General features: G+C 40.6%; 1 protein-coding gene and 1 non-coding gene across 3 annotated transcripts in view; one reads left to right on the forward strand and one right to left on the reverse strand.

The window, feature by feature from the left end:
* The window catches only part of LMNTD1 (lamin tail domain containing 1), a 505,938-nt gene that overhangs the window by 70,153 nt on the left and 407,831 nt on the right, over positions 1 to 27,954 (reverse strand). The gene's annotated exons all lie outside the window — the stretch shown is intronic.
* TRNAC-ACA lies at positions 1,402 to 1,473 on the forward strand. The gene has a single exon. It is a non-coding gene; the product is annotated as a tRNA-Cys (tRNA).

The raw sequence follows: 27,954 nt of genomic DNA on the forward strand, positions 1-27,954 counted from the left end.
AGTCTGGGAATATACCACATGCCATGGGGCAACTATGCCCAAGTGCCACAATTGCCAAGCCTGCACTCTGGAGCCTGGGAGCCACAACTACTGAAGCCATGCGCCTAGAGTCCACACTCTTCAGCAAGACAAGCACCACGAGAAGTCCGCACACCTTGACTAGAGAGTATCCCCCGCTCTCCACAACTAGAGAAGCCCCACGCACAGCAATAAAGGCACAAACAAAGCGTAGTCAAAAATAAAATATATATATATGTATATATTTAGAAAAAATGAGAACTCAGGCTGGCAGTAGATATCAGTTACCTTTTCTGTAAACAAACATGGACTAGAAGTAATGTAATCCTTTGACTTCTTTATGCCTGATGTAAGGGTGCTTTGAAATTAACAGATCCCTAGAGAGGTGGAGAGCATAACATTTCAGTCTTCCATTGAAAGACCACAAAGCTCCAGCCAGAAGCCTCTTTGGCTGATCCTTCCACCTAAGTCTCTGATGCCCAACTTTTATACCAGTTTGTCTAGTGATAGAATGGGGATTAAAAGCCAACTTTGTACCCTAGGAAACTGGTAACTAGCAGTGGGGGCAGAACTGGTTTCGATCAATGCTTTTAGCCTGTTGTGCTGTGCTGTGCTCAGTCTCTCAGTCGTGTTCAACTCTTTGTGACCCCATGGACTGTAGCCCACCAGGCTCCTCTGTCCATGGGGATTCACCAGGCAAGAACACTGAAGTGGGTTGCCATGCCCTCCTCCAGGGGATCTTCCCAACCCAGGGATCAAACCCAGGTCTCCCACATTGCAGGTGGATTCTTTACCATCTGAGCCACCATGGAATCCTAAGAATACTGGAGTGGGTAGCCTATCCCTTCTCCAAGGGATCTTCCTGATCCAGGAATTGAACCAGGGCTTCCTGCATTACAGGCAGATTTTTTAGCAGCTGAGCTACCAGAGAAGCCCCCTTTAGCATAAATCAGTCCTTTTCCTTGTGGTTCAGATTTGCTCTCAGTCTCTCTCATTGGGCATTGAAAGGTCTTCCTTGATGAGAATGAGTCTCCCCGTACTTCATGAGTCACCAAGGTCCATGTATGAGGATCATTTTTTGTATATCATGGTACCTCACTGAACCATATTTGAGTTTGAAGCACTCTGGTCTAAGATTATCCCTCCATGGGCACTAGCCTTACCATTGATTACATCCTACAATTGCTTGGCCCTTTTTCCTAAACTCTTACTCTGCTGGCACAGACAGTATTGGGACACTTATAATTAAGCTCATTAGGACAGGACCTTAATGTCCCATATTCTCTTGTGCTCACTATTTCTTCTAGTATTACTTTCTCCTAAACACTCAATACCCAAATCACTGCCTCATCTTTGACAACTATTTCTCCATTGTTAGGGACTTCCCTGGTGACTCAGATGGTAAAGTGTCTGCCTACAATGCAGGAGACCCAGGTTCAATCCCTGGGTTGGGAAGATCTCCTGGAGAAGGAAATGGCAGCCCACTCCAGTATTCTTGCCTGGAAAATCCCATCGATGGAGGAGCCTGGTAAGCTATAGCCCATGGGGTCTCAGAGTCGGACACGATTGAGCAACTTCACTTTCACTTTCCTCCTTTGTTAGAACTTTAGTAAACCATCTACCAGGCTATTTTATTCTATGTCCATGACAACTCTCATTGATTCCTTCATTATCTAGCTAAAACAAAGCACTCGGTTTTATCTCTCTTATCACTTGCCTTTAGACTTCCGATGATCTGTGTAATATCTATGCATGTGTCCCTGGCTTTCCCACATCCTTGCCTTTGTTCTGACTATTCCCACTGATAAGCATCAGCCTTCTCAACAAGGATTATGCCTCTAAAAAGTAAAAAGTTATTCAGTTTTCAAAACCAGTTTTCTCAGCTGTAAAATGGAATTTACATTGATTTCATAGAGGACTACATAAAATAATGTAACTAAAGGAGGAGGAGGCATGACAAAGAGGAGGGCTTGGCAACCCACTCTAGTATCCTTGCCTGGAGAATCCCATGGCCAGGGGAGCCTGGAGGGCTAAAGTCCATGGGGTCACAAAGAGTCAGACACGACTGAGTGACAAAGTGCACAAAGCATTTTAAATGATAATCCTTATTACTTTCCCCCTTAATATTATAATGCATATCATCCATAAAGTATTTTTTGATTCTCCCAGACTAGAAATGATTTCTTTCTCTCCTGAATATCATGGGATAGCTTTTCCATTCCTTTCCCCTGGTATTATCATTTTCTACATTACATTACAGTTATTTAGCACATCCCTTATCCAATCATAACAGACTCAAAGCTCCCTTAAGTCAGGGGCCACTTCTTGGGCATATTTTTTCCTTCCCCAGTGCATAGAATAGATAACCTTATAAATATTTGCAAAAGAAAATGAACAAATTCACCACAGTGGTAATTATAGCATTATAACAATATTTACTCAAAAATTATATCTTGATGAAATTACAAATGAACAAATCCCATTATATCCACAAATTGCACAGTGAATCATTCATGTGGAGGGTGATTACCTGAATCTTTTGGAGAGGTCTGGCAGGCTCTGAAAGACAAGTGAAGACCTGAAGAAGGCAGTGTTGCTGCTCAGAAGTAAGAAACTGGGAAGAATGCTTGTCCCTGGAGACAACCAATTTCAATTTTCAATTCAAGTAAGAAACTGGGAAGAAATGCTTCTCCCTGGAGACAAGCATTTTTAATTCCACTATGAAATTTCTTAAATTCTTTTGGCTATAAGATAAGCCATTATTTTATCAACTACCAAGAAAAAAGCCTAGGATAGGGAGTCTAATAAGAGACCCTGGCATAAAGCCGGAGTCTCCAAGGGACAGTTTCATTTTTCAACCTCAGCCCTGGTAGGAGAGAGAAAAGAAAACTCTTCCCTGAGGTTCTGAACAATAACCTTTACTCACATAGGTATGAGATCTGCATTCACACCACCAGTGCGTTGCAAACAACTCAGAGAGATAATCTAATTTAAAGTGGTCTCAGGTTGGTAGTGACCCTAGTGGAAATACATGCTCATATAAGAAATTCAATTCAGGCTACATCAATCCCGTAAATTGCCATTGATCATAGGATGCATCTCAGTTTCAGAGGTGTTAAATTGTGAAGAAAAAAAAAATCACCCTAAAGTTGATGTAATACATTGTTTCCATTATGTATTGAGAAGGTCTGTAAAAAACTCAATGAGGAAGATAGAAAGTAAAAACAAACCTCTCTTTCTTTGACCTTTTGACTGGGACCAGTTGCTTCTCTTCCAGAGACCCGTTAGGAAGTACCCTTGCCTCAGAAAATAGATTCTAAGAGTGTAGGGCATTTGAGGGTCTGTGCTGGTCTCCCCATCCTGTCTTAACGGAGCCCGTGTAGGAGACTATCTGGGATTAGAAAAGAGATGGCGAGAACCCATTCTCTAGTCCCAGCGGACTGACTCCTTCCACCTGCTGGCGCCTCAGCTTCACTCCCTGAGAGGCTTCTTGCTCTGCTCACCTTTCTGATTACACACCTGCTTGCTTGTCTTCCTTTCCCACCTCACAGAGCAAAACAGGAAGCAGGTCATCTGTGCAAACATTTTACATCACAGAGCACACCTTTGTATGTGTGTGCACGTATACACACACACACAGACTGGGAAGAGTCGCTGATCACTTTTACAGTTCTGTGGACAAACCTAAATTCCTAAAACATGACGTTTCCTTAAATGGGTGTTTAAATGCCACCAGAGAGGAGGAGGGAAAGTGGTCCCGGCACAGGGAAGGGCAGGTTTGAGCGAAATGCTGCAGTAGTGCCTTTGGGCAAGCAGATTTAGTTTGAGGACTTAGGTGCGTCATGGTTAGGAAAGCAGTGACCCTCTGGTAGGTGAGACTATGTCCCAAACAAACTACTCAACTCTGTAGCTTTTTTTTTCCTTAGGGAAGCTCATGAGGATTGGTCACCAAATACAAATAGGATATGCTTTCAGTGTGACTTGAGTACTGATCATACAATGTATTACATGTGTATGTGAATCGGTTTAATGCAAAACCATGTAAACGAGAAAGTGTTTTAATATTCTAATGAAGACTCACCACCATTGGTGTAGACTAGAGCCAATTCAGACTATGCACCAGTACTGAGCAGTTCCCCCAGCTGTCATTTGCCGAGTCAGCACTAAGGTTTTATGTGCAGCCTGTTACTATATGACAGCACGAAATCTTGGAATTCACTAGAGCAAAGTAATAAAAATGCTCTTCGAAGATTTGTCTCAGGAATATTTGCTAATCAAACTCACCTATAAGTCAATCAAGATCTACCCTTGGGCTTATTAGCTTAATGAACTATCCAAATAAGCCAAACTTTGTTTTTAAGTATGTTTGACATTTATAAATCATGTGATATATAAGTTGACTCAAACCATAAAACTAAAATAAGTTTTTCTCTTAAAGAAGCAACAATGATATATCTTAGTTTCAAAGTGTTTCCTCCTTAGGCTGTGAATTGTCTATGAAGTTAAAAATATACATATGCATGAAAGTGAAGTGAAAGTGTTAGTCACTCAATTGTGTCCAACTCTTCATGATCCCCATGAAATGAGTAATCATTCCCTTTTCTGGGAGATCTTCCTAATCCAGGGATCAAATCCTGGTCTCCCACATTGCAGGCAGATTCTTTACTATTTGAGGCACCAGGGAAACCCCATACATATGCATATACATAAATATATTTGGATACCCATGTATATGGTATAGAATAGGTACTGTTCATCATCTATAGGTTCGATTCCTGGGTCAGGAAGATCCCCTGGAGAAGGAAATGGCAACCCACTCCAATATTCTTGCCTTGAGAATCCCATGGACAGAGGAGCCTGGTGGGCTACAGTCCATGGGGTGGCAAAAAGTCAGACATGACTGAGTGACTAACACTTAACAACAGAGATAAATTAAAGGCCCAACACTTTTTTCTCACCAAAATAGAAATTACTATTGTTTTGCCCCTAAAGCATCTGGTTTTGAAACGTCTGAATCCATTTTCTTTTAAAAGTATTATATTATTCTTATTGTTATTTCATTTATTTTTATTTTTTGGCTGTGCTGTGCAGCATGTGGGCTCTCCATTCCCCAGCCAGGGATGGAACCTGTGGCCCCTGCATTGGAAGGCAAAATCTTAACCACTGGCCCACCAGGGAAGTCCCCTTAATCCATTTCCAAGGGAGATCTCTTTTGCTGATGAAATACGAGGAGCAACTAGTTAGTGCAGCTGATAAACCAACTGCCAAAATTGCTGATGTAATCATAGTTGTTTTATTTCTCTGGCCCTCTGACCCTGTTAGAACTAGGAAAGGTGATTCTGAGACAAAGAAATGTTGAATACCTCTAAGTCACAAAATTTAATAGAAAAAAATAATTGTTCCAAACTCTTTTGATTAAACTCTTTTAATATTATTCTAGGAATTTACTTTCTAACATGGAAAATTGATGGATAGAAATAATTGATATTAAAAGAGTTAAATCTAGGTTAGGAAATATATTTACTCTTATATCCGAAAACCTCTTTCCTTATTCTGCTTCTATCCCTCCTTGTCCATGTGAAAATATAAAAACCCTGGTATCATGGGGCCCATACCTAAGAAGTGTGAAATGTTTCCTTACTGAGGAATAAGAAGATTATGTGAAAATACCTATGATTATGCTACCAATCTTGACAGCTGACTAACCAACAGAACTACCTAATTGCTCCTCATATTTCATCAGCAAAAGAGATGCCACCATTGGAAATGGATTCAGATTTTTAAAACTAGATGCTTTAGGGGTTAAAAAAATAGTGTCTGTTTTGACTAAGAAAAAGCTGCCCTGGCCCTCTAATTTATCCCTAGTACATCAACAGCAGCCATATGATCAGCATAATCAGAACTGGCTTCTAAAACCCTTGGAATTGCCTGCCTAAGGGATGACAGTGACCACTGTCTTTTGTTATGTTAATTAGGTGACATTTGGATCCCATCTAAGGATGCTTATTGAAAAGCAGAGACATTACTTTGCCAACAAAGGTCTGTCTAGTCAAGGCTATGGTTTTTCCAGTGGTCATGTATGGATGTGAGAGTTGGACTGTGAAGAAAGCTTAGCGCCGAAGAATTGATGCTTTTGAACAGTGGTGTTGGAGAAGACTCTTGCCAGTCCCTTGGACTGCAAGGAGATCCAAGCAGTCCATTCTAAAGTAGATCAGCCCTGGGTGTTCTTTGGAAGGAATGATGCTAAAACTGAAACTCCAGAACTTTGGCCACCTCATGCGAAGTGTTGACTCATTGGAAGAGACTCTGATGCTGGGAGGGATTAGGGGCAGGAGGAAAGGGGACGACGGATGATGAGATGGCTGGATGGTGTCACCGACTCAATGGATGTGAGTTTGGATGAACTCCGGGAGTTGGTAATGGACAGGGAGGCCCGGAGTGCTGCAATTCATGGGGGTCGCAAAGAGTTGGACACGACTGAGCGACTGAACTGAACTGAACTAAGGATGGGGGCTGGTTGCCAGGGAAACCAACCATGTAATTATCAGGTTCAGTTCAGCTCTGCATTCAGATGCTTATATCTTTCCTTTTCTCCTTTGCTTTTCGCTTCTCTTTTTTCACAGCTATTTGTAAGGCTTCCCCAGACAGCCATTTTGCTTTTTTGCATTTCTTTTCCATGGGGATTGAAAGGTTGTTGTTGAATCACGCAAAGACACCGGGATTCTTGGCCCCCGGAGGAGAAGAATTCAATCCGGGGCCAGAGACGAGGCTTGATTGCTCAGAGCTTTTGTGTAATAAAGTTTTATTAAAGTATAAAGGAGACAGAGAAAGCTTCTGACATAGGCATCAGAAGGGGGCAGAAAGAGTACCCGCTTGCTAGTGTTAACAATGAAGCTATATAATCCAAAGAATATCTGGAGGTTGTAAAGCCCTCATCAGACCTACTCCCATAACTTACATTTTAAGATAACACTGTCCTCAGGCAGGATACATCCTTGTAAAGACCAGGTCTACTCCCATAATTTACATTTAAAGATAACAGAAGGTTTAATCCAAAGACTGTCCTTAGGCAGGATACATTATTGTTATATAATCCTATGGAATGTGGAGAAAGAAAAAAAGTTTGTCCTTTCTTCCTCCTTGAGACTTCCAGACCCCTCTCTCCTTGGGGAACCCCTAGACTCCTTATCAATCTTCCTAGGAACTGACTCTCTCAGGGTCTTGATCCCTGTCTCCTGTACAATGTCATGAACCTCTGTCCATAGTTCATCAGGCACTCTATCACATCTAGTCCCTTTTATCTATTTCTCACTTCCACTGTATAGTCATAAGGGATTTGATTTAGGTCATACCTGAATGGTCTAGTGGTTTTCCCCATTTTCTTCAATTTAAGTCTGAATCTGGCAAAAAGGAATTCATGATCTGAGCCACAGCCAGCTCTTGGTCTTGTTTTTGCTGACTTTATACAGCTTCTCCATCTTTGGCTGCAAAAAAATATAATCAATCTGATTTTGGTGTTGACCATCTGGTGATGTCCATGTGTAGAGTCTTCTCTTGTGTTGTTGGAAGAGGGTGTTTGCTATGACCAGTGCGTTCTCTTGGCAGAACTCTATTAGGTTTTACCCTGCTTCATTCTGTACTCCAAAGCCAAATTTGCCTGTTACTCCAGGTGTTTCTTGACATCCTACTTTTGCATTCCTGTCCCCTAAAATGAAAAGAACATCTTTTTCTTGGTGTTAGTTCTAGAAGGTTTTATAGGTCTTCATAGAACCATTCAACTTCAGCTTCTTCAGCGTTACTGGTTGGGGCATAGACTTGGATTACTGTGATATTGAATGGTTTGCCTTGGAAACAAACAGAGATCATTCTGTCATTTTTGAGATTGCATCCAATCTCAAAAACTGCATTTCAGACTCTTTTGTTGACTATGAGGGCTACTCCATTTCTTCTAAGGGATTCCTGCCCACAGTAGTACATATAATGGTCATCTGAGTTAAATTCACCCATTCCAGTCCATCTTAGCTCGCTGATTCCTAGAATGTCGACATTCATTCTTGCCATTTCCTGTTTGACCACTTCCATATTGCCTTGATTCATGGACCTAACATTCCAGGTTCCTATGCAATATTGCTCTTTATAGCATCGGACCTTGCTTCTATCACCAGTCCCATCCACAACTGGGTATTGTTTTTCCTTTGGCTCCATCCCTCAATTCTTTCTGGAGTTATTTCTCCACTGATCTCCAGTAGCATATTGGGCACCTACCGACCTGTGGAGCTCATCTTTCAATGTCCTATCTTTTTGCCTTTTCATACTGTTCACGGGGTTCTCAAGGCAAGAATACAGAAGTGGTTTGCCATTCCCTTCTCCAGGGGACCACATTCTGTCTGTCCTCTCCACCATGACCCATCTGTCTTGGGTGGCCCCACATGGCATAGCTTAGTTTCATTGAGTTAGACAAGGCTGTGGTCCATGTGATCATATTGGCTAGTTGTCTGTGATTGTGGTTTCAGTCTGTCTGCCCTCTGATGCCCTCTCTCAGTGCCTACCTTCTTACTTGGGTTTCTCTTACCTTGGACAAGGGGTATCTCTTCACGGCTGCTCCTTACCTTGGACGTGGGGTAGCTCTTCTCAGCCACTCCTGCACCATCGCAGCCGTTGCTCCATCTTATATAATTTCTTTCAACAAAGTTTTATAGTTTTCATGGTGTATGTTTTCTACTTCTTTTGTTACATGTGCTGTGCTGTGCTTAATTACACAGTCATGTCTGAATCTTTGTGATCCCATGGATTGTAACCCAACAGGCTCCTCTGTCCATGGGGATTCTCCAGGCAAGAACATTGAAATGGGTTGCCATGCCCTCCTCCAGGGGATCTTCCCAACCCAGGGATCAAACCCAGATCTCCTGCAATGCAGGTGGATTCTTTACCATCTGAGGCACCAGGGAATCCCAAGAATACTGGAGTGGGTAGCCTATCCCTTCTCCAGGGAATCTTGCTGGTCCAGGAATTGAACTAGGGTCTCCTGCATTGTGGGCAGATTCTTTACTAGCTGAGCTACTAGGAAAGCCCCTTGTTACATGTGTTTTTAAGTATTTTATTCTTTAATGCTATTGTAAATGGATTTTTTCTTAATTTTATTTTTAATTCCTCATACAAGTATATAAAAATAAGAATGACTTTTGTATATTGATTTGTATTCTGCAACCTTGCTGAACTTATTTATTCTAATAGTTTTTTAGCAGATTCTTTAGGATTTTCCACATAAAAGATCATGTCATTTGCTAACAGAGATAGTTTTATTCATTTCTGGTTTGGTTGCTTTTGATTTTATTTCTTTTGCTTGCCTGATTGCCCTTCAACAATGTTGAATAGAAGTGGAAAGAGTGGACATCCTTCTTTTATGGAGATCTGACCTTAAGGGGAAAGTTTTCTGTCTTCTCCATTAAATATGATCTTAATAAAAACATAAATAGAAAAAGAGTCTTACCCTTATAGAGCTTACAGTCTAATAGAGGAAACAGGCAAGATCAAGTATTTGCAAACTCTCACCTTTTGGGTTTTTATAGAGGCTTCATTGCCTAAGCACAATTGATTAAATCATTGGCCATTGGTGACTGAACTCAATCTCCAGCCCCTCCTTATTCGTTTCCAAGGCAAACCATTGAGTATCACAGTAATCCAAGTCTATGACCCAACTAGTAATGCTGAAGAAGCTGAAGTTGAACGGTTCTATGAAGACCTACAAGACCTTTTAGAACTAACACCCAAAAAAGATGTCCTTTTCATTATAAAGGACTGGGATGCAAAAGTAGGATGTGAAGAAACACCTGGAGTAACAGGCAAATTTGGCCTTGGAACATGGAATGAAGCAGGGCAAAAGCTAATAGAGTTTTGCCAAGAGAATGCACTGGTCATAGCAAACACTCTCTTCCAACACAAGAGAAGACTCTACACATGGACATCACCAAAATCAGATTGATTATATTCTTTGCAGCCAAAGATGGAGAAGCTATATACAGTCAGCAAAAACAAGACAGGGAGCTGACTATAGCTCAGATCAAGAGCTCCTTATTGCCAAATTCAGACTGAAATTGAAGAAAGTAGGGAAAACCACTAGACCATTCAGGTTTGACCTAAATCAAATTCCTTATGATTATACAGTGGAAGTGAGAAATAGATTTAAGGGACTAGATCTGATAGAGTGCCTGATGAACTATGGACTGAGGTTCATGACATTGTACAGGAGACAGGGATCAAGACCATCCCCATGGAAAAGAAATGCAAAAAAGCAAAATGGCTGTCTGGGGAAGCCTTACAAATAGCTGTGAAAAAAGAGAAGCGAAAAGCAAAGGAGAAAAGGAAAGATATAAGCATCTGAATGCAGAGTTCCGAAGAATAGCAAGAAGAGATAAGAAAGCCTTCCTCAGTGATCAATGCAAAGAAATAGAGGAAAACAACAGAATGGGAAAGACTAGAGATCTCTTCAAGACAATTAGCAATATCAAGGGAACATTTCATGCAAAGATAGGCTCAATAAAGGACAGAAATGGTATGGACCTAACAGAAGCAGAAGATATTAAGAAGAGGTGGCAAGAATACACAGAGAATTGTACAAAAAAAGATCTTCAGGACCCAGATAATCATGACAGTGTGATCACTCACACTCACCTAGAACCAGACATCCTGGAATGTGAAGTCAAGTGGGCCTTAGGAAGCATCACTATGAACAAAGGTAGTGGAGGTGATGGAAATCCAGTTGAGCTATTTCAAATCCTGAAAGATGATGCTGTGAAAGTGCTGCACTCAATATGCCAGCAAATTTGGAGAACTCAGCAGTGGCCACAGGACTGGAAAAGGTCAGTTTTCATTGCAATCCCAAAGAAAGGCAATGCCAAAGAATGCTCGAACTACCGCACAATTGCATTCATCTCACACGCTGGTAAAGTAATTCTCAAAATTCTCCAAGCCAGGCTTCAGCAATACGTGAACTGTGAACCTCCAGATGTTCAAGCTGGTTTTAGAAAAGGCAGAGGAACCAGAGATCAAATTGCCAACATTTGCTGGATCATTGAACAAGCAAGAGAGTTCCAGAAAAACATCTATTTCTGCTTTATTGACTATGCCAAAGCCTTTGACTGTGTGGATCACAATAAACTGGAAAATCCTTCAAGAGATGGGAATACCAGACCACCTGACCTGCCTCTTAAGAAACCTATATGCAGGTCAGAAAGCAACAGTTAGAACTGGACATGGAACAACAGACTGGTTCCAAATAGGAAAAGGAGTACGTCAAGGCTGTATACTGTCACCCTGCTTATTTAACTTAGATGCAGAGTACATCATGAGAAATGCTGGGCTGGAAGAAGCACAAGCTGGAATCAAGATTGCCTGGAGAAATAGCAATAACCTCAGATATGCAAGATGACACCACCCTTATGGCAGAAAGTGAAGAAGAACTAGAGCCTCTTGATGAAAGTGAAAGAGGAGAGTGAAAAAGTTGGCTTAAAGCTCAACATTCGGAAAACAAAGATCATGGCATCTGGTCCCGTCACTTTTTGGCAAATAGATGGGGAAACAGTGTCAGACTTTATTTTTTTGGGGCTCCAAAATCACTGCAGATGGTGAGCACAGCCATGAAATTAAAAGATGCTTACTCCTTGGAAGGAAAGTTATGACCAACCTAGATAGCATATTCAAAAGCAGAGACAATACTTTGTCAGCAAAGGTCTGTCTAGTCAAGGCTATGGTTTTTTCCAGTGGTCATGTAGGGATGTGAGAGTCGGACTATAAAGAAAGCTGAGTGCTGATGAATTGATGCCTTTGAACTGTGGTGTTGGAGAAGACTCTTGAGAGTCCCTTGGACTGCAAGGAGATCCAACCAGTCCTTCCTAAAGGAGATCAGTCCTGGGTGTTCATTGGAAGGACTGATCTTAAAGCTGAAACTCCAATACTTTGGCCACCTGATGCAAAGAGCTGACTCATTGGAAAAGACCCTGATGCTGGGAGGGAATGGGGGCAGGAGGAGAAGGGGATGACAGAGGATGAGATGGTTGGATGGCATCACCTACTCAATGGACATTGGTTTGGATGGTCTCCGGGAATTGGTGATGGAGGGAGGCCTGGTGTGCTGAGATTGTTGGTGTCGCAAAGAATTGGACATGACTGAGCGACTGAACTGAACTGAGCAATAAATAGAAAGACATTTTATGTTTATAGATTGGAAGACTTAACACTGTTAAAATGGCTTTACTTCTGTAACTGATTTATAAATTTAGTGAAATCTCTATCAGAATCCTACCAGACTTCTTTGTAGAAATTGACATGATGATCCTAAAATTCATTTGGAAACCCAAAGGACCCAGAATAACCAAAAAATCTTTTATCAATATAAGATGAACGAAGTTGAAGGACTCACACTTCCTGAATTTAAAAACTTATCATAAAGCTACAGTGGTCAAGGCAGTATGCTACTGGCATAAGGATGAATATATAATAGATCGATAATAGAATTGAGAGTCCAGAAACACACTCTCACATTTATGATCAAGTGACTTTTTACAGGGTGCTAAAACCATTCAAGGGCTTCCCTGTTATCTCAGTGGTAAAGAATCTGCCTGCCAATGCAGGAGACTCGGGTTTGATACCAGGGTCAGGGAGATCCCTTGGAGAAGGAAACAGCAACCCACTCCAGTATTCTTGCCTATGAAATCCCATGGACAGAGGAGCCTGGAGGGCTACAGTCCATAGGGTTGCAAAAGAGTTAACACGACTTAGTGACTAAACAACAAAACCATTCAATGAGGGAAAGAATAATCTTTTCAACAAATGGTAATGGGACAACTGGACATGTGCATGCAGCTGGACCCCTACTTCACACTGTATACAAAAATTAGTTCAAACTCATCAAAAATCTAAATGTTAAGAGCTAAAACTATAACACTCTTGGAAGAAAACAAAAGAGTAAATCTGCATGACTTTGAAACAAATTACTAGCTAGGACAAAAAAATATGAGCAACAAGAGAAGAAACAAATGGGAAGTCAATAAAATTAAAAACTTGTGTACAACAAAGGGCATTACCAAGAAAATGATAAAATCCATAGAATGGCAGGAAATATCTGCAAATCATCCCTCTGATAAGGGACTATCTAGACTATCTGAAAGAGCCCTTCAGATCAGATCAGATCAGTCGCTCAGTCGTGTCCGACTCTTTGCGACCCCATGAATCGCAGCATGCCAGGCCACCCTGTCCATCACCAACTCTCGGAGTTCACTCAGACTCACGTCTATCGAGTCAGTAATGCCATCCAGCCATCTCATCCTCTGTCGTCCCCTTCTCCTCCCTTACAACTCAATAATAAAAAGATTTAAAAAACTCAATAAAAAACTGGCAAAGGATCTGAACAGACATTTCCCCAAAGAATATACACAAGTGGCCAATAAACACATGAAATGATGCTTGACATAGTCATTAGGGAAATGCCAATCAATACCACTTGTCTAGAAGGGCTATTATCAAAAAGACAGATAGTAAGTGTTGGTGAGAATGTAGACAAATCAGAATTCTCAAACATTTGGCAGGAATGTAAAATGGTACAGCTACTTTGGAAAACAGTTTGGCAGTTGCTCAAAAAGTTAAACATAGAGTTGCAATTAGACCCAGCAATTCCACTCAATGTAAAAGCCTAAGAGAATGAAAACATATGTTAACCCCAAAACTTGTACACAAATGTTCACCATATATCTATAGACACAGAAGCAAGGTTAGTGTTTGCCTTGGGCTGAGGAGGAAAGACATTATAGCTAAGGGGTGTGGAGATTCTTTTGAGAATGATTAAAATGTTCTAAAATTAATTGTTAGGATTGTTGCACAACTCTATGAACATACTAAAAGCCATTAAATAGCACACTTTGAATGAGTGATGTATATAAATTAGCTCTGAATAAAGCTGTCAGTTACATAACAATAATACAATAACAACTGAATACCCAGAGCCCTTAACACAGACTAGTGGCTAACACAAAGCATGACTGATAATGTTAAGGGAATGTTTTCAACATATTGACTTAGAATCCTCAAGCAATGCTTGTTAGGTTCTCATGTTCATACCGAACGTGGAATATACCTTCTTTGCAGTAATCTTCAAATTTTAATATATGCGGGTCAACTAGGGAGCAGATTCCTGCTTCAGCACTAGAAATACCTTTCAGAAGGTTTGGAACAAGGCTCAAAGACCTGCATTTTTAATAATAGCTCTTCTAAAGTGCCGTGAAAACACTACTTTATTGAAACTGCAGCATTATCCAAAGGCAGAGGCTTTGTTGTCTGGATGACCTATTAAGAAGTTAGAATTATTTAAACTTCTTTTCTCCTTGGCACTGGGTCAGGGAACAGGCACAGAAAACCTTTTTATATCTGATCCACGTAGGTTGAAATACATCACATAGGTTAAAAAAATCAATGTTTATGCATACAAGAATTAAGTAGCTTAGTTGCCCAAAATTGGTGATCCACTTTAATTTTTTGGCTTATGCATGAACTAATGGATTCATTAAACACACATAACACACACACACACACGCACACACACACACACACACACATCCAGTCTAGCAAGAGAAAGGTGGAATGCTCAAGATTAAAATTAAAACTTCATTGGTTCTTTGTAAATTATTTCTGAAGAGTAGAAAAATACTTCTCATAAAACCACATAGCCAAAAAGAATTTTTTTCTTAACTACAGTAACATAAATCTGATATTTAAATAAGTGAATGTCACTGAAAAAATTATTTTTCTTAAATACAGTAACATAAATCTAGTATTTAAATAAGTGAATGTGAAAGTCGTTTAGTCGTGTCTGAGAATTCTCCAGGCAAAAATACTGGAGTGGGTAGCCTTTTCCTCCGCCAGGGGTCTTCCAAACCCAGGGATCAAACCCAGGTCTCCCATATTACAGGCAGAATCTTTACCGGCTGAGCCAGAAGGGAAGCCATATAAGACTGCATCAGTATTCTATAAGCACAGTCATGTGAGAAAGCGTATCTGTATTTGATTTACATAATTATTTTATAGTATTTGTTAATTATAGTATTTTAGAGTTAGGAGATACTTTGAAATGCTGAACTTGAAATGTATACTAATTCCACACCTGAAAAACTTTGGAACATAATATATAATGTTATTTAAATAATATAACAACATATTTAAAAATATCTTTGGTTCATATAGGAACACAGATATTTTTACCCTTTTTAATCCCTTTCTCCAATTTGTCACTCAGTCCTGTAGAGTTTGTGCCTTTGTTAGGAACGTGGCTCAGACGATAAAAAATCCTCCTGCTATTCAGGAGACCCGGGTTCAATCCCTGGGTTGGGAAGATCCCCTGAAGAAGGAAATGTCAGCCCACTCCAGTATTCTTGCTTGGAGAATTACAGGGACAGGAGAGCCTGGCAGCCTACAGTCCAAGGGGTTGCAAAGAGTCAGACATGACTGAGCAACTAACACTTATAAAGTTTCATTCTTACTTTATAAGAATGTGCTCTAGATTTACTACATCTTTTTCATTCCCAATGATTCAATGCAAATACTTTGCCCACATTAACTCAAACTTGGGTTAGTGAACCAGTCTCTGCCGGCAGAGGAAGCAGCAATGCAGATATCTGAGGCAGCGGCATGTCTGGCAAGAGGCTGTTGAGGTTGGGGCAGAGAGAGCAGAGGCAGAAAAAGGGCTAGAGAGTGATGAGGGAGGCCAGATCCTCAGGGGGTGATCAGTCATTGAGCTGAGGACTGAGGATCTGACTTCTGTTTTTAAGAAGTCACTTTGGCTTCTGTATTGAAAATACCTTGAAGGAGAGCAAGAAGCAGAGAAATCAGGGGAGGTAGTCAATGCCATCATCCAAAGACAGCTGACAGGGCTGGTCACCACCATGAACAATGAAGGTGATGAGAAGGGTCAGGTTCTGGGTATATTCTGAAGGAAATGTTGGTAGAATTTGGTGGTAGATTAGGAGTGAGGAGTGAGAGGTGAGAAGACTAGATGACTTCAGGGATTTAGGAATTAAGCTACTAGTTTACTGATAGATAGATGAATGATACATAGATAGATGGACAGATAGATAGATAGATATTGGGTTGGCCAAAACATTTGTTTTGAAAACAAATCATAAGATGCTATGGAAAAACCCAAATGAACTCTTTGGCCAATCCAACAGATAAGACAGATATAGACAGGATAAGTAGCCTATCTCATATATGCGACATAGTGATGATTTTTCTCACTTAAAGAGTTACTGAAACAATTAGAAATTATTGGTAACAGAGAGGCCAACTGGTTTACCCAAGATCACCCTGCTAGGTAGGAACAAACTTGGCTTTAAGTATGACTCAGTGGTTATATCTAGCCAATTCTCTTTGCCCTATAGCACCATGGTTCCTGCACACATCTCCACTTCTTGGTCAGCAAAAGTCATAACACAGTGTTTGGGATTTTGAGAATTCACAGATTTTACATAATTCAATATATTTTATAGACCTAATTGAGAGAGCAGTGTTTCAGTGGTATCAGCTGTAACTCTGGTTCCCACATTCTGCAAATTGATCTACATGGAATGCTTTGACAAAGAGTAAAGATATTTGCACTTTAAGGTCTGGTTTTCGAATGCAAAGAATAATTCATTAAAAAATACAAGAGACAAGGTTGAAGATTGTTTGGGGACTAGAGGGATAGAAAACTGGCACCAAAGTTGATTATATCATCATAGTTTCATTATCATTTGTTTTCTTTTGGCTACTTTGAAAATGTATGTTTTCATTGTAGACGGGGATCTGATACTTATTCAGTAAAAAATATTTTTCTTTGGCTGTGGAATGTAAATTTGGTGTGAGAGATGAGTTTGAAAATATTATACTTATATCAGATTTCCAAACTTTTTTGTATCAAAAGAAATACTAGCCGAAACACTTTCCAAGTAAAAGGGATTATACCTGCTGAAAGCACCACTGGCTCTCATTTAAATTGCTGAGTTTTTAAAAGAGTCTGACCTTGAGGACAGCTGCCAGGTGGCATAGAACACAATGAAGATGAGAAGAGAGACACCAGCCAAAGCCAACACCTGAGTCTACCAGTTGTGTCCTGCGGACTCTTTCATGTCTCCATAAAGCATTTGGGGTCTTGGATTTGAATATTCCTTTCAAAAGGCTCATTCTCAGCAAACTCCCTGCTAGTCTAGATTCATTGGCATTTTACAAAGTCTGGTAGAGTCCTTCGGTCCTGTTGTTAAGACTTGCAAAGCACTGTGGACTCAGGGTGCAATCTTCAGCTGAATTTGGATATAGGAAATTAGCAATTACAAAGTGTTCTTTCTGCCAAAAATCACATGCTGTGGCCATTATTTTGCTCTGTGATGAAACAAGTCATTTTAATCCTTTGTAGTAAATGGAACAATGATACTTGACCAACCAAAAGGAAAATTCTTAACTCAAGGGAGATATTTCCAACTACCACATGTAGACTTATGTACATAATAGGAAAAGTAATCTTTTTCTCACCAAGTAAAACCTTTTAAAATGGTCTTGAAGTGAAGTTTCACAAAACCACTCCCACTTAATGAGAGACTTTGTAAATTTACCAAAGTTTAATACCATCTGACCACACAAAACTAGGTTTCCAACAGCCAAGTTGAAAAGAGATATGAAGCAATTACACAGGCAATTGTGTTTACTTGGACTTAAAGATATAACCTGAAATTAAAAGACGCTTACTCCTTGGAAGAAAAGTTATGACCAATCTAGATAGCATATTGAAAAGCAGAGATATTACTTTGCCAACAAAGGTCTGTCTAGTTAAGGCTATGGTTTTTCCAGTGGTCATGTATGGATGTGAGAGTTGGACTGTAAAGAAAGCTGGGCACCGAAGAATTGATGCTTTTGAACTGTGGTGTTAGAGAAGACTCCTGAGAGTCCCTTGGACTGCAAGGAGATCCAACCAGTCCATTCTAAAGGAGATCAGTCCTGGGTGTTCTTTGGAAGGAATGATGCTGAAGTTGAAACTCCAGTACTTTGGCCACCTCACGCGAAGAGTTGACTCATTGGAAAAGACTCTGATGCTGGGAGGGATTGGGGGCAGGAGGAGAAGGGGACGACAGAGGATGAGATGGATGTGAGTTTGAGTGAACTCCGGGAGACGGTGATGGACAGGGAGGCCCAGCGTGCTGCAATTCATGGGGTGCACAGTCGGACACGACTGAGTGACTGAACTGAACCGAACTGAAAGATATAACCTCTTTACTTTCTCCATTGGCACAGAATGCATGGGCTGGAGTGATGCAAGGTTGTGCACTTCATCCTGATGGTTAGCACAGGTGATTGGTCTGATTGGTGAATCAAATAATTCTACAGCTGATGAGAATTTAGACATTATCTGGTGGAAATTTCCTATTTTATGAAAGTGAAATTGCTCACTCACGTCTGACTGTTTACAACCCCATGGACTGTAGCCCACCAGGCTCCTCCACCCATTGAATTTTCTAGGCAAGAGTACTGGAGTGGGTTGCCATTTCCTTCTTCAGGGGTTCTCCCTGACCCAGGGATTGAACCCGGGTCTCCTGCATTGTGGGCAGATGCTTTACTGTCTGAGCCACCAGGGAAGCCATTTTATAGATGAGAAAATTAAGGTCCAGAGGATGAAATCACTTGCCCACAGTTGTTCTTCTAGTTGGTGACAGTCAGGTCTGGAAGTTTTATATTCCACTCTCTTAGCTAGAAGGAAATGCCCAGCATCCTATGTTATTTGGATATTTGTATCTCTCCTTCTGCTTTTAAGTCAAATCCAAACTATTTTGCCTTTTCTCCCTCATTTTGTTTTTTCCTTCTATCTGCTTTGTGATAGTGAAAATTCCCCATGGTGTGACTTTTATCTACTCAGTCCCTCAAGCCAGAAATCAAGAGCCATCAACCCGTCCCCTATATCACCATCTTTTAAGCCATCTGCTTCCTAGACAGCTCTTAGATCTTGCCTTCACACTTCATCCTCACAAACATAGTCCCTATTATTCCTTACTGCAATACTACAGTAGTCTGCAGTAGTTATTGCTCCTCTTGTTTCCAATATTTTGTTTCTCAGTGGCAAAAACTACCAGTTGCCTGCACTTCCATTTTTTCTGCTATACTTCCCTGTTTACCTTGCAGTGGGTATGACCATGTGACTAAGTTCTGGCCAATGGGAGGTAAGTAGAAGAGTCATGTGACAGTTCCTGGGAATCTTCTTAAAAGGACTGTTGATGGACACACTTTGATCTCTTTTACTGTGTCCCTACTGAAGTTTGCTGCCTGAAATGTGGATACTGCCATCTTGGGCATTAGATTGCGACCACTAATGAGAACAGCAATGTAAGAAGACACTGAGTCTTTGACATCAGGGAGCTTTGATGCCATATTAGACCTTGAACTGGGTCTCTGGACACGACTTTTAAAAAAAGATTTTATTGGAGTACAGCTGATTTATAATGTTCTGTTTGTTTCGGGTAGACAAAGCTTTTTAAAGTAGTGTTATTTTGGGTTACTATCAATCAAGTCAACCCTAATACTCACTATACAGCTGACCTCCTAAATTCCACAAAATCTTGAAGGTAATATTCCTGAAACATAGACTTGATCATGTCCCATACTTACACAGCCTCCCATACCTACTTTTAAAATGACAGTCATTTAAATTCAAAGACATTCTAAAAGACTTATGTTTTTACTCCCCTCCTCCATTTTTGTGTTTTTGACATCATATTTATCTTATCCCTTAACTATTTATTGCAGTTATAATTGATATTACAATTTTTGCCTTTTAATCTTCATGCTAGCTTATTTAAGTGATTGATCCACAACCTTTAGTATATATTTGCCTTTACTAGTGGGATTTTTCCTTTCCTATCAATTTTTACTTCATATTATAGCCTTTTCTTTTCTACTTAGACTTCCACTTTCAACACTTCTTGTAGTGTGGTGTAAGTTTTGTTGAATTCTTTTAGTTTTTGCTTGTCTGAGAAGTTCCTTATCTCGTCTTCAATTCTGAATGATAACCTTGCTGGGTAAAGTATCCTAGGCTGTAGGTTTTTCCCTTTGTATTTTAAATATGTCATGCCACTCCTTTCTGGTCTGCAATGTTTCTGTAGAAAAATTAGCTGATAGCATTATGGTGGTTCCCTTGTATGTGACCCTTTGTTTTTATCTTTCTGACTTTAGAATTATCTCTTTGACAACTTTTGCTATTTTACTTTTATGTTGGTATAGGCTTTTTGGGATTCATCTTGTAGAGACACTCTCTGCTTCTTGTACCTGAAGGTCTATTTTCTTCTTCAGGTATGGGAAATTTTCAGTCACAATTTCATCAAATATATTTTCTATCCTTTTCTTTCTCTCTCTTCTGAGACCTCTACAGTGTGAATGTTAGCATACTGAGAGAGTCATTTCCTAGGCAGGTTGATAAGAAGTCTAGGGGTCCCCAAGGAGAGAGGGGTCTGGAATTCTCAAGGAGGAAGAAAGGACCAACTTTTTTCCCCCTCTACATTCCTTAGGATTATATAACAATAATGTATCCTGCCTGAGGACAGTCTCTGGATTAAACCTTCTGGCTAATCCTGTTATCTTAAAATGTAAATTATGGGACTAAGTCTGGTGAGGTCTTTACAACCTCCAGACATTCTTTTGATTCATTGGAGAGTATATAACTCCATTGCTTACACTAGCAAGCGGGTACTCTTTCTGCCCCCTTCTGATGCATATCAGAAGCTTTCTCTATCTCCTTTATACTTTAATAAAACTTTATTACACAAAAGCTCTGAGCGATCAAGCCTCGTCTTTGGCCCCGGATTGAATTCTTCTCCTCCAGAGGCCAAGAATCCCGGCGTCTTTGTGTGGTTCAGCAACAACCTTTCATCTACTTGATATTATCCCTGAAATTGTCTTCACTTAAAAATTATTTTTTCGTTTTGCTCTTCTGTTTGGGTGATTTCCATTAGTCTTATCTCCCAGATCACTTATGCATTCTTTTGTATCCCTTAGTCTACTATCACTTCTTTCTTTTTCATTCCAGTTATTGCATTCGTCAGCTCTGAGTGGTTTTTTAATATCCTCTGGTTCCTTGTTAAAAATTCTGCGTTTATTTATTCTCTTCACAAGTTCAGTTAGCATTCTTATTACTAATGCTTGGAACTCTTTATCTGGTAAATTATTTATCTTTGTTTTGTTAGTTTCCTCCCCCGAACTCCACCCACCAGAGGTTTTTCTTGTTCTTTCATTTGAAACAAATTCTTATCTTATTTTGTTAACCTTGTCTCTATGCACATGCTCAGTTGCTTCAGTCGTGTCTGACTCTTTGCGACCCTATGGACTGTAGCCTGCCAGGCTCCTCTGTCAATGGGATTCTCTAGGCAAGAATACTGGAGTGGGTTGCCATGCCCGCCTCCAGGGGATCTTCCTGACCCAGGGATTGAACTCACATCTCCTGTATCTCCTGTATTGAAGGTGGATTCTTTAACCTCTTGTCTCTATGAAATTGGATTAAATAGTTATCTATCCAGGTCTTGAAGGAGTTTCCTTGTTGTGGGAGCATCCTTATGCAGTCTTCTTGTGCCTAGTGACTTTGGTGGAGAGCTGGATCTGAAGTGAGGATGAGCCCCGCCTTCCCTGAGGTGTGATGATAGCTATTACCTTGGTGGTAGGTGGGGCTGAAAATGGAGAGGCTGGAACCAGAGCCATGTGTGATCTGGGGCTTCTCTTATGCTCAGCAGGTGTCACCATCCTATCTAGGCTGAGCTTGGGTCCTAAGATGCTAGGTCAGAAGCCCTGAGGTTCTGGTCTGAGTTGGTTTTGTTCCCTCTAAATGTGCGTTCTCCCATCTCCTGGCAATAGCACCTTCAACTTGGTGGGGAACAGTGCTAAAGGAAGTGGGCCAGAGTGGGCACCCAGTGTCAGCCAGGGTACATACTGGGATGGTCCCAGAACACCAATCTGACCTGCAGACTGATCCAGATCCACTGCTTCCGAGAGCACCAGCAATGGCCACCCACACCCCACTCAGATGCACTACCGGGTCCCAGCTGGCTCTGTCTCCCCACCTGAAGTGTACACTCTCTTTGGTACGGTAGCCTTCTCCCTGGTGAGGGTATGCACTGGGGCTAGAGGGTTGGGAGGTGGGAACTGGTCAGAGCCCTGGGCAGTTTCAATCTGCTTCTCCCAGCTTGTGCAGGGAAGTAAGCAAGTGTGTGCACACTCTTCATGAATGGAGCCATGGTTTACTACAGCCCTCCTGTAAGTCCCACTGGTTTTTAAACCAAATAAGGGGACTTATTTTCCTTGTGTTGGATCCCAGGGTGGGAGCCCCAATACATGGTTTGGATCCCTCAATCCCTAGGGAGGATCTCTAAGCTTGTGTAATTCCCCTCCTCTTCTGTGTAGGCCCTGCCCTGGTGATTGCTCCTTCCCTTATTACCTGGTTCCAGGTAGATCTTTCTTTACAGTCTTTGTTGTAGAAGAGTCTTTCTGCCAGTCTCCTGTTTGTTTTCAGTGAGAATTGCTCCACCTGTATGTTAGGGGTAATACACTGAAACTGCCCACTCTAGTCAGGCACCATAGTACCATTTGCATGAGTTATTTTATGACACAAGGTTCTGGTAAGGAATACGGAATTAATAGGCCACCACCAACCAGAAGAGTTTGGGAAAGGTCAAAAGAAGATGCCACATGTCCTTTCATCTCCCAGAATCCTTCTAACTGGCATCCATCTTGGTTGAGCAATGGGTGCCTCACCAGGAAGAACCCTGAATCAGAACGATCGGCCTAGGACACCTGGAAACTAATCCCATCACCATAAAACTTGAGACTGTGAGCCACATGACAGAGCAGTTCTACTGGGTTCCCTTATCCTCCTGGTCTCTGCCCAGGTGTCCTTTCCCAATAAAGTCTCTTGCTTAGGCAGCACATGTGTCTCCTTGGACAATTCATTTCCCAGTGTTAGACAACAGCCCACTCTCAGGCCCTGGAATGAGTCTCCTTTCCTGCAACATGTAGCTGTAACTTTGATGTGTGCACTGGGGAAGGGGAGCTCAGTGTTCTTCTCTCGTCCACCATCTTGATCTCCTCCCTGCATATACTAGAAACATTTATTTCTTGACATAGGTTGTACTTACATGAATATTTCCTTGAAATTGTTTATTAAGTTGTACGTAAATGTCTTGTGGAGTTTTGTTTATGTATATTTCACAATTAAAAGGGGAGAAGGCCTGCATGTTAATTAATGAAAATGAAACATTCCAATAGGAAAGTGGGCAAAAAATCAGAACTGAGTAGTCATTAAACATTAAAAATATTCTCAACACCATTAGTAATCAGGGAAATACAAATTAAAAATGCAATGGTATGGGGAGGGAGGTGGGAGGGGGGGTTCAGGATTGGGAACACATGTACACCCATGGCGGATTCATGTTGATGTATGGCAAAACCAATACAATATTGTAAATTAATTAGCCTCTAATTAAAATAAATAAATTTAAATAAATAAATAAATAAATAAAAATGCAATGAGATACCACTTATGCTATGCTAAGTCACTTCAGTTGTGTCCGACTCTGTGCGACCCCATAGATGGCAGCCCACCAGGCTCCCCTGTCCCTGGGATTCTCCAGGCAAGAACACTGGAGTGGGTTGCCATTTCTTTCTCCAATGCATGAAAGTGAAAAGTGAAAAGTGAAAGTGAAGTCGCTCAGTCGTGTCCGACTCTTAGCGACCCCATGGACTGCAGCCCACCAGGCTCCTCCATCCATGGGATTTTCCAGGCAAGAGTACTGGAGTGGGTTGCCATTGTAAGACCCACCAAATGTGCTTTAAAAGTATGATAATATCAACTGTTGGTGAGACTATGGAAGAACAGAAACTTCTATAAGCTACTGGAAACCAAACTGAAAAAACAACTGGGGCATTATCTAGCAGAGCTAACACATGTATGTCCACAACCCAGCATTTACTGTCCAGGATACATACATGAAAAGAAAGTGGAAGTGAAAGTCACTCAGTTGTGTCCGACTCTCTGCGACCCCATGGACTGTACAGTCCATGGAACTCTCCAGGCCAGAATACTGGAGTGGGGAGGCTTTTCTGTCTCCAGGGGATCTTCCCAACCCAGGAATCAAACCCAGGTTGATTAGGGAAGCCCAGATACAAACATAAGGATATTCACAGCAACATCATTTATAACAGCAAAATTTTGGAAACAATTTAAGTATTGATCAATAGGAGAAAGAATAACATTTCTATTTATTTAACAGTCAGAAATAGATTAACTAGAGCTACACAAATCTATGGCTTCCCAGGTGGTGCTAGTGGTAAAGAATCTGCCTGCTAACACAGGAGATGCAAGAAATGCAGGTTCAACCCCTGGATGGGAAGATCACCTGGAGTAGGAAGCAGCAACCCACTCCAGTATTCTTGTCTGGGAAATCCCACGGACAGAGAAGCCTGGCAGGCTATGGTCCATAGGGCCACAAAGAGTCGAATGCAACTGAGCACACACACATCTACATGAATGAATCTTACAAACATGTTAAGGAAATCAAGTCAACAGAAAAAAAGTATGATTTTTTAATATAAAATTAAAACTCACAAAATTACATACATGCATGTTAGAGATACATACATAAGGGGTAAAATTGCAAAGAAAAGAACTGATAAACACCAAACTAGGGTGATGGTTGAGGGTGCCTATTGGGGGCTGGGATTGAGAATGGACACACAGGTGACTATAAGACATTGCTAACACCCAATTTGTTCCTATTTCTCAAGCTGGGTGATAGATAGAAGTTGATTAATTTTACTTATTTTTAAATTACATCAATTTTACTTATGTTTTTGGTTATATTACATCTTTCATTTTATAAGTTTTTGACATTAAAAATAAAGAATCTTATTATTGTTTTGCTGTCCCAAGTACCAGACAAGTTTCCAGGAAGGGATTATGAGGTTTACAATCTTTATAGCAAGACTATTCCACATGGAATAATTATTTTTAAAAAATGCTTTCTAGTTTACCAGTTAGATTTAAGAGAGTGTAGATTGTACAAACAATTATTCAGTGTGCAGATACCCCATGTTCACTTACCCCAAGAGTTCCTGCACTGGCAGAAGTGTTTTATATCAAAGCTGAGCCCAAATCGGCCACCCATTATCCTACATACATTACGCCAGAGAACTCACACATTTGTGGGGATTAAAGCCCAAGAGAAGATTCAATTCCCCTGCAAAACAAGGCTAATGCTTTGGAAGCACAAGATACAAGTTTATGAGAAAAGAAAATCAATACTTAATCATCAGTCCTCATGTTCTACTCTTGCTGTAAACCATTCTTTTCTGAATAGTCCACCAACACTTTAATGCCTACGCCAGAATGTTAGAAAGCATGGTTTAGGCAATAATGTCAGAGTTTGATTGTTTTTAACAATGCTTCTTTTATAACCTAGAAATGTAATTAATTAATAATATCAGAAAAAGCAGGAAGGCGGTCATCTTAAATTTTAAAATCTTTTAGTCTCATTGTCAAGTTACCAGAAAAATATGAGATCACACTTGTAATTGGGCAGCATGACTCTCATTGCAACTTGTTAATCCTTAATTTTTCTTTCTTTAGAGCATGTATCCAGGCGAAAAAAAAAAAAAAAAAAAAAACTTGCAACCATCTTGTTGATTGTTTTTGGACTGTATTATTCTGACTTTCTCCTGTTCAGGCTGAAATGGAAGAGATGTCAGAGCATGGAGGGGCAAGCAGCAGATAGCACAAGCCCTTGCTTCCACGTCCTGTATATTGCAAACAGTGCTGCAACAAACACTGGGGCATGTATCCTTTCTGATCATTTTTTTTCTCTGTTTATAGGCCCAGGAGTGGGATTGCAGGAATAATGTCATTTGCAGCAACATGGATGGACCTAGAGGGTGTCATACTGAATGAAGCAAATCAGATAGAGAAATATCGTATGACATCCCTTATATGTGGAGTCTAAACATAATGAATGAAATTACGTACAAAACAGAAAGAGACTCAAGACTTAAAAAATGAACTTATGGCTACTGGGGAAAAGGGACAGTTAGGGACTTTGGGAAGGTCGTATACACATTGCTATATTTAAAATGGGTAACCAACAAGGACCTGCTGTATAGCAGAGGGAACTCTGCTCAATGTCATGTGGCAGCCTGGATGGGAGAAGGCTTTGGGGGAGAATGGATACATGTATATAAATATACAGTGAGCCCCTTCACTGCTCACCTGAAACTACCACAACACTGTTAATCGGCTATACCCCAATACAAGTTTGAAAAAATAAAAGAAAGCCTAGGCTGTGCTTTGAGGAAAACCACTGCGTTTTGTGAATGCTGGAGGTGCCCTTGTGGTTAAGGGAGTTGCAGGACTTTCTCTTCTTTTCAGCATCACCTTTGCCTCAGACTTACATGGAAAAGCTTCCTCTCAAACTTTTCTAAGGGGCTTTTAATGACTGAGGGCTTCCCTGGTGGCTCAGATGGTAAAGGGTCTGTCTGCAATGTGGGAGACCCAGGTTTGATCCCTGGGTCAGGAAGACCCACTGGAAAAGGAAATGGCAACCCACTCCAACATTCTTACCTGGAAAATCCCATGGACATAGGAGCCTGACAGGCTTCAGTCCATGCAGTCACCAAAAATTGGACATGACAGAGAGACGAGACTTTAATGACTGATAGCCAAAGAAATTCTGAAGACTGTTTCCTGAGAAGGACCGAAAGTAAAAGACACTTCTGACATGATCAAACTACCCCACTAAACTTCCATATACTTGGATTTTCCTGGAGGTGGAAGACATGCCTTCCAACTAATTTGGCTTTTAACATCTCTAATTTGAGTCACTGAGAACTGCACACAGATGGGAAGAGAAAAGAGGAGGAGAGTAATTGAGACAAAAAAACTCAGGCTTCATTTTCTAAGTTGCTCTGGGCTTTTTTTTTTTTTTTTCCTTGTTTTATCTAACCTAGTCTGAGAGCCTGTCTTATGAAATTTGGACAATACAAGTTTCCATAGATGCACACTGAGAAACATCTGGACTCTTGGCAGCAATTTGCCAAGCCCAAGTCAGCAACAATGGTTGCTGCCATGAAGAGCAGGAAGAAATGGTAGAGATAAATGAGTGGTAAATATTTCTGAGAGATCACAATAAGATGTTCCCCCTCTTAAGTCTTGCCAGAGTTCCCTGTTTACCTTTTGAATGTTCTTAATTATACAACCTTTAACTTTGTGGAGCTCTGATTTAGTGTCACTTAATTTCATAAAACTATAACCAGATGTGCAATTCTTTTAATGTTCAGAGTTCTATCAGGAACATGTGTTGACTATCTCAATAGAAAGGTTGCAAAAGTTCTTGAAAAATAAACCTACCTACTTTTCAAAATCAGATTTTATAAACTTTCCTATAACACTAGTGTGACATCAGCATATCTGACTCTTAACTCTCACAGTCCATATGGGCACAGAGAGGTCTTTTGTACATTTGTTATATAAGCCCTAGAGCTAGATTCATACACTTTTTGTTTTTAAGTTGGAAGGCTCCTTAGAGATGATTTAGTCTAGTCTTTTAATTCTAAAGAAACAATAAATGTGTGTTGAATGACTAAGGAAGGAATTCTATTATAGTAAGGTTTATAGAGGACATAAAGGTAATTCCTGCCCCATGAAATTGATATCCCGTTAGGCAAAAGGAGAAATATACACAAGTAACATGAGCAAGAATATTAAAGTGCCCCAAGTGGATACATGAAACACTGAAGTTTTGGAGTAGAAGAACAACTCAAAAATTCATGGTGGGGTCTGAGGTTGGAAGAGAGAACTTTCCTTTAAAAATATAAAATAGGATTTGGCTCTTAAGACCTGATCAA

This window comes from Bubalus bubalis, chromosome 4, assembly GCF_019923935.1.
Source record: "Bubalus bubalis isolate 160015118507 breed Murrah chromosome 4, NDDB_SH_1, whole genome shotgun sequence".
Classification (NCBI taxonomy): Eukaryota; Metazoa; Chordata; class Mammalia; order Artiodactyla; family Bovidae; genus Bubalus; species Bubalus bubalis.